Source organism: Austrofundulus limnaeus, unplaced genomic scaffold, assembly GCF_001266775.1.
Source record: "Austrofundulus limnaeus strain Quisiro unplaced genomic scaffold, Austrofundulus_limnaeus-1.0 Scaffold19, whole genome shotgun sequence".
Taxonomy (NCBI): Eukaryota; Metazoa; Chordata; class Actinopteri; order Cyprinodontiformes; family Rivulidae; genus Austrofundulus; species Austrofundulus limnaeus.
In genome coordinates, this window is record NW_013952421.1 from 3560468 (window position 1) to 3568626 (window position 8159).

Here is an 8159-nt window from a genome sequence, read left to right on the forward strand (position 1 = left end):
AGAAAGAAAGAAAGAAAGAAAGAAAGAAAGAAAGAAAGAAAGAAAGAAAGAAAGAAAGAAAGAAAGAAAGAAAGATCAGGTGAAATGTGGTTTGTGTGCATGGTGGAAACGAGCTTTTAAAGGACCGCGCGCTCTAAACAAGTGTGTGCACGCGCGTGCGTGCGCCCACTCCCATGATCTGCAGGGCAAGGGTGAYGGAGTGTGACTTCCGAAAGCAAAAAAACGTCCAAACTGACAGACCGCAAACCACGCGAGAACACAGAACGGGGGAGCGCGCGCRCACACACACATCCTATATGGCTTTAAACGAATTATAGTCATAAGATAAGCGAGAATATACGAGCTCACGTGACTAAATTATTTGTGCCGTCCAATAAAAATGACTCACGTCTCTCAATAAGAAAAGGAAGTTAAAAAAAGTACCAAAAAGAGGTACTTCTTCCCTCCATGATTTGCATTTATTTTAAAGGAATGTGTCAACATGAGCTCGGTGCCCGGCTCGGTATCAACAGATCAATGGGTGGGACGCAAATGATATGAAAATGATTTTACGCGTCAGAGAGTTTGACTTCCAGGTTGCAAAACGCCTCTAAAAAGCCAACTTTTAAAACCACACGGCGGCAACAACACCACCACCACAAGCTTCAAACACCCTGATTTCATTTCTGTTTTTCCCCCAGTTTTTTTTTTTACTCAAAACTTCTTTTCTGCATCCCTCCCGGCGCTCTGACGTCAGCTTTTAACAAACAACAAATCTTACCTCGCTGTTACGGTGAATAATCTCCACATACGTTCCATGAAAGTTGTTTACACTGAATCAGAGAGTGAGGGGAGGAAAAAAAGTGAGAGGGAAGCTCCGCTCTGGAAATCCGATGCGCCCCGGATCTGCGTAAAATCTGCTCCCTCCACAGACACACACACAGAAAAAGAAGCGCCGTGCCAGCAGAGCTTTCAGCTGCTCCCAAATCCACGAGGCTAGTGAAGTTAACAGAGTGCAGAAAAGACAAAAGGGTGGAGGATGGTCTTTGATCAATAGGCGGGGTTAGAGCGGAGTGTRGCTTGTTTTCTTCACATGGTGATTTTTTTTATTAGTATTTTTTTCCTCCTTCGCTTTTATTGGGCCATCAGACTGAAAAAAGTGCCCTGCTGCCAGCTGGCACCTGGACTTGGACTCACATGTTTGTTTGTTCGCCGACAAAACACCGCTGGTGCGCGGCTGCTGCTCCTCTCCGCGTCACGCCTCTGTTCGCCCTAAAAACMGAATCCAAGAGTCCTCTCCGGGAAACAGCCAAAGCCTTACGATCCCACCCCCMGGTGTTGTTTACTACATGTGTTCAGTTATGTTAATTTAGAGTTATGTCAGTTTTATTCAAACAGCCACTTGTTGGTTTTCACCTCTTATCCGTGGAACAGAAAACAGTTTGGGAAGCAGGGATCTTCCCAGCCCTCCTTCAGAAAACACTCCTGTTTGGTCTCTCCTGCAGATAAGATAAACGAGTTCAGGTGTGTGTGTGTGGGGGGGGGGTGTCAGAATGGAGGCATTTCCTCAGAGGAAATTAAAAAAAACCCAATTAAGTACAGAAAGGAGAAATTAAGTAGTTATACAGTAGTTTTCTCTAAACTAACTGACATTAATTGTCTTTGATAATATTCACCAGTGCAGATAAGGCTCTAATTGGAAACATTTGGGGAAATAAAGGCCTAACATTTTTTGTCAGAGTGCTTATCACCTGCCATAATTTGAGATTAAGATTATTTTATGCCGATGCATGATAATGCAGCWCTGGTTAAACCATAGAAAATGATCTCATGCTGTGTTGTCATGCTCAGAGTATGTGATGACTCTCAGCTACTACCACACCCAATATTAGCTGTGTGTGTGGGTGGTTACGGCTTTGGTGACATTTGGGGGCAATTTTAAGACAAAAATCCTACCTTTGGGGACAACTGGTGCATTTGGGGACAGAAGTCGAGTCCCTGTTTGGTTTAAATACCATTGGTGGGTTGGGGGTTGGGTTTAGGACCAAGGTGTGGATTGAGTTTAGGTTAGTTTTAGGGTCAGGTAGGTACCTGTGAGGTTAGCTTTAGGGTCAGGTAGGTACCTGTGAGGTTAGCTTTAGGGTTTGTGGTCAGGGTTAGGCTGTAGAAATGTAATGGAAGTCAATTGAATGTCCCCAATTAGATAGCTGTGCAAACTTGTGTGTGTGTGTTTTGGTTAATGTCAATGGTGTCGAACTTGACTCCACAGCATCCACGAACATTTAATAAGTACTTTCTCAATCAAATTAGTCCAGTACAAAAATTTCTATGAACTGCATTATTAGTTTTTGTTGTTGGTTTRTGTGATGGCAATCCTCGTTGGTTTTGGCCCATCTTGGATTAGCCATTAGCTTATCAATCCCATGCACGTCAAGTTGTTTGAATTCTCTGTAACTTACACAGATTTTCCAACATTTTGTGTCTATACAGACTTCTAGAGAAAATYTTAAGGCTTTTTATTGTTAAAAACATTGCTTCGAATTTCTTTAACTTTCAGAGCCGGTAAGAAAATGCTAAGATTGCCACCTCCTCATCCTCCCTCCCCTGCTCCTCAAAGGTATCTGCAGTAGAAGGAGTTTCTTGTTGTGTGGGTGGAGTTTGTCCTTGTCCTAACAGTGATTAGCAGGTTCATAAATACCTATCTTTTACAAGCTGGTTTTGACCAAGCCRAATTGTTATATGTCCCATTACATTTGGTTTTCAAATGTCATGCAGCTAACACATTCCTGTCTCGAGTTATAAGTGAAATTAATATTTATATTAAAAAATGTATAGTGCTTCCTGGCCATTTCGACTAAACTACWCCCAGCTGTCTCCAGCTTCTTCAAACCCCACCCAAAATCCAATCAATCACGTCTTTAAAGGGGCAATATCATGTAAAATCAACTTTTTTGAGCTTTATATCATGTTATAATGTTAAACTCTCATAAAAAACATGCCCAAAGCCTTGCTTTGACTCATTCATGCATGTCTGAGAAATCCTGCAGCGTTTTTAGGCAGCCATGCTGAGGTGGGGACCAGAAACACCTTTGTGGACCAGAAACGCCCCTGGGATGTGTTAACCGTGCCAAGCTTCCTCATGGCAGAGACCCCCCCCACACACACACACCTCCCTCCCCACACACCGCCCATGACTCCTGCAGGCTCTCGGGTGAAACTGAAACTATCTGCTGAGCTCTTAACACTATTTCTCATTCAGTGAAGCTCTTTTCAGATTAAAAATACCTTGGAGGAAATGTATTTTTCAGATGCCAAATAAACTGCATCATAGCAGCCCCGCACCCTCGCGAGCGCGACCCYCGCACCAAAATGGGCGAAACAGAAGCTGTGGTTCTTAAAGAGACAGAGGCCAATTTCAAGGCATTTAAAAGGGGAAGTGATGAGAAGATAAGTTTATTTTCAATTTAAACATAAAAACAGCATTTTAATAACAACTAAAGGTGACATAGATACTTTATTATGGTATAGTATTTAAATTTATTCCCTGGAAACACATAATATTGCCCCTTTAACAAACTRTAACAAAAGTCAAACAGACCAATCATGCCTTGGACAAACTCCTCCCACAAAACAAGAAACTCCAACATAAGCTTAGGTTATAGTTGACACGACGCACAGGGCGCGAGGGAGCTTGCGTCAAAAGTGGCGCAATCGTGGCGTCCCCGCCCCTGTGCGTTGGCTCCGCCTTGTGTCCTGGCATGTGGTCGTGCACCTCCGAAATTTTAAAACTCTGCAAAGGCTGCACGCCACTCGTCACAAAGGTTCTCTTGCTGAACAGGTCCGAATGTACCGGCATCTGTATGATCCCTCCATGAGAGATCGTAAAGACRACCAGATGGCACCAAACTCATGGAAGGAAATAGCAACGGCTTTAAAGAAAGATGAGTTAATRTGCCGGAAGGCATGGGAAAAAAAGCCGAGAAGGTCAGCAGAAGTGGTGATCTTGGCTGGAGGAAACAAACCAGTGTGGCTCTCTCAGTTCGTGAAGCACAGAGAAACAGATAATATAGAGAAAGRGGTAATTGTGTTTACTTTGTTATGTGTAACGTCAAGCGTTTCTTGTTCTACACTCTCTCRTRCTACTTTCCCACTGGTTTGGCACCGTACTRACATCTGTCGGCRACGGAAGAACAGCGATWACATGAACGTCAACTATGTTTTCACACAGCGTGCGGCTCAGGAGCSCGCACACTCTGCGAAGCTTGCGCGACAACCCAAAGCAYGACTATAACCGAGCCTTTAGTCATGCGCAGAGACCCCCTTCTTTGCTTCTCTGCAGCCATAGTCGCCGCCTCCATGTTCTCTCCCCTCTGCTGACAKTTCAATCATACTCCCTGTATCGTGTGCGASTGAGCTACCCCRGAGGGTCAAGATACAGATAAAWGTTCGAAAGRGTTGCCATGTAWACAATACAGTCAAACTTAGATTTATTTMTCCAGTTGAGAGGTGTGCTGCAGAYAAGATACTGACTGTGAATAATAACTCCACAGAACCTCACTTAAACAAAACAAAAGAAATAGACTGGAAATTTCTGAACTGATGTTCTTTCTAGTACGAATGTTACAGCTGATAAAGAGCTAACTATTGCTAACTTTATTTGGACAATCATAAAAAAACTATCTAACACAACATCACTCTAAGAATAAACCTTATGTTTTGCTTCTGAAAAGTGATTATATCATTAAAATGTCAGCTGTAAGTAGAGTTAAGAAAAGCCTTGACCTGACAGATGTGTAAAATTACATGTAATACATCAACAACTGCACAAGCAGATGGTTAACTCGGTTCAACACACTGTCATGCAGGCTATACAAAAAGGCTACTTTTGTAAACAATTTCTTGTTTAGATTTYTTGTCCTGCATCTTTTCTCCTGGAACGTAGGAATTTGCGTTCCGCCTGCCTCTGGCCTTCACTTGAAATGTAAACGAAGCAGAACATAATGGATAACCGCAGCTTATTGATGGCCTATAAAGACCAAACGGCACAGTTAAAAAGAGTCCTGTTTGCTCATTTGTTGACCTCATCTTAATGTGGTTAATGGTTGACTTTAGCTGACTGAAGTTAAAAAATCCAGTTCGCTGTTACCACAAACCCACATTTAAGCTCAGCGTCTGTCGAGATGCAGCTCGCAGTTTGATTTAACCGTATCTGTTTGAAGCTTTAAAAAAAGACATTTAATGGAAACATCTTGATTTTTTTGCCTTCTGTGAATGAATCAATCCCTTGTTGCGTTTGCATCATGTCTGTCCCTTTTCATCTGCGAGCTATAGTCTAATTTATGTTTCCCCTTGGGGGCAGAGCTGTCACAGTTTAGTCTAGACAAGTTGGTGGCTTCCAYCAGTCCCAGTGGCCTCACAGATAAAGAGATGCTAAGAGAGGGAGGGGGACTACACAGGGGTTCTGTCCCCCACCGCCTCCATGGAGCTTCTTCGCATCTCCCTTATATCCAGTTACCATAGCATCACATCCTGAGGCTAACCGACACGAGGCATCAGGCATCATGGGACAAAACTTCAAACATACAAGGTAAAAAAAAAAAGGAAAAAGAAAAAACAGGATGTACACATCCATTTTTGAGACATATGTTGTAACTTTGGGATCTGGACACTGGCAAGGGTTTTGGAAGATGGTTCATAAATCACAGAGCGGACGTGCAGCTGGTTGCCAAGTCTGTGAATGATTAAGTAGCTCAAAGAGACCGACTGATTCTATCTGAAGAGATAAGCTGCTCTATGTTACGTGATGCTCACACCAGTGTTTACCGACCACCTTTATACAGAGTTTTATTGTTTTTTTTAATCACATCTGAGCTACATAAATACACATTCATCTATAGCCAAAAATATTTTGAGTCATTTGTAGAAGAAACAAATGATCCCATTTGTTGCTTCAGGGAGGCTGTTATCAATATCTTTTGGTCTGTTAGCAAAATATCTCATGATCCATTGAATCGCTTAATCATATGATCTTATAGAAAGCAATTTTACAACTGACTAACATCTAAGGTCAACCCAATTTAAGATGGCTGCCACTGCTAATCAACATTAGAAAACACAGAAATGACAATTTAGTTGTATGAATACTGAGCTAAAATTTGATGTGGAAGAAGCTGAAAGTTGTTCACAGTCTGAGTCCTATTGTATTTTGGGATTAACTGTGAGTCGACACTGTCTGTTAAAAAAAAAATAAAATTTCTCAAATCAAATGATAGATTTAATAACCCTGAAAATTTATGATCTTTCATTGARCAAAACTAGTGGACCTCTATTTTGAGCTTTCTCAGTTCAAAACTGAAACGATTGACTTCCTGTTCATTCACCTATAAATTCACCCGAGAGTCATTAGCTTCTTTGCCCGGCATACACACCTGCATGAAGGTGTAAATTAGAGTGAAACTGACTGGATATCAGAGTCAAATGAGCCTTTGTAACATTTAAGAGGCCTCTCTTCTGAGCCAGGTAAACAAAGACTCTAATGACCCTCAGGTGGGAAGGGATTAATCTGCATTTCAATTCAGCTGCATAAACAAAGATAAGAGTCTTTGCTTTGGTTKTCAAAAAGAGTTTTGGTCCTGGATACCAGCATACCGACCGGTTTGAACTCCAAATGAACTTAAGATTTAGCACAAGTCAGCCGTGGAGCATGTATTCTGCTGGTTTCTGCTTCTTGACCCATTTGGTGCAGGTGGTGTGTCCATCATGATGATTTGGTAATTTTTCCTGATTTATGGAGTCATAAACCTGCCCAGTCCTTTCCCTGATTGGATCCTTGGATAGTTTTACAACTTCGCCCCCACTCTGGTTGGTGTCTTTTCTTTAATCAGCTATCACCCTTAATGTTGATCTTCCCCAATTTCACCCGTTCGAGTTCCCTAACTAGAGGGGAGTGGGGTTGATCCTCCCTTACTGGCACGCTCTGACCTACAGAGAAAAAGATGGGGGATCCCAGAGAAAGGAGAGATGGGTTTTATAGTTTTTGTTTTTCATACTGGCCTATATCCTTCAGTTTATTCAAGACAAACTCTTAATTTTATGTAGAAAGGTTGGTATTCAGGATAGAAAAAAGAAAACTGGTGATAAAAGTAAACATGAAAATAATAATTATTTCTATTTTCATAAATTGTGACATATATTATTTGATTTTTTTACTAAATAAAGTCAGAATTCTTATTTTGTTTAAATATGTAGTTTTCTGTGCAAAAAATCTAAAAAGAAATAAAACCGATGAAATCCCTTCAAGAGGGTGAATCCAGGAAATGTTTACCTCTTTTAATCCTTTCCATGTCAGTAAGGTGAGCTGCGGCGACACACGAAGCAGAGCAGGTGATCTCTCAGGAGGAAGTTTCTGATGAAACACACCTTTCTGCTCCCAGAGGCCAGAAACTGTCTGATGAACCTGGAGGATGAGTTGCATCAGACACACAGGGCTGCACGTGTCACTAAATGTGCACACATCCTGACTGCATTTCTCTTTTTGACACGATCGAGTGATCTTTTTGTTTAATTGACACTTTATTGTTTTAAAATAATTTTGAAAACTTTATATGCTTTTGGCATCTCTGAGCTGTACTGTTACGCTGGGTATRATTTATAGGAGATAACGTCCATTTTATTGCTCTGGACTTGTGATAAAAACAAACAACAAGGTGAAGGTTTATGGGAGTGTTTTTTTTTAATCCTCCACATGGTCTTGCATGTTTTTTTCTGTTTTTTTTTATTTCAGAATCCAATAATGCAACAGCCAGATTAGCTCAAAATACACATGTTCAAAGTGCAGATTTAAAAAAATGTCTCTAAATAGCTTTATTTTGTATATTTTTCCACTCTCAATGCTAGAGTTAATTAAAGGCCTATCATTCCTTTCAGGAATGCATATTACCTGCTGCTAAAACCCCACCAAAACCTGCTGTTTGAGATTATCTCAAATTGAGATAAGATGCTGGCCAAACCTTAAAAATGGTATGCCGCATTACAAGATGTCATGCTCAGAATATGTGTAGTGTGTTTTAGYTCAATATCTGTAATAATATCAGARTTACAACCATTTCTGTGATGGTTAATGTSAAATAGCTGGAGTAGCCGTCTTGATTTAGATCAACTCTAAAGTTAATCAGTACATC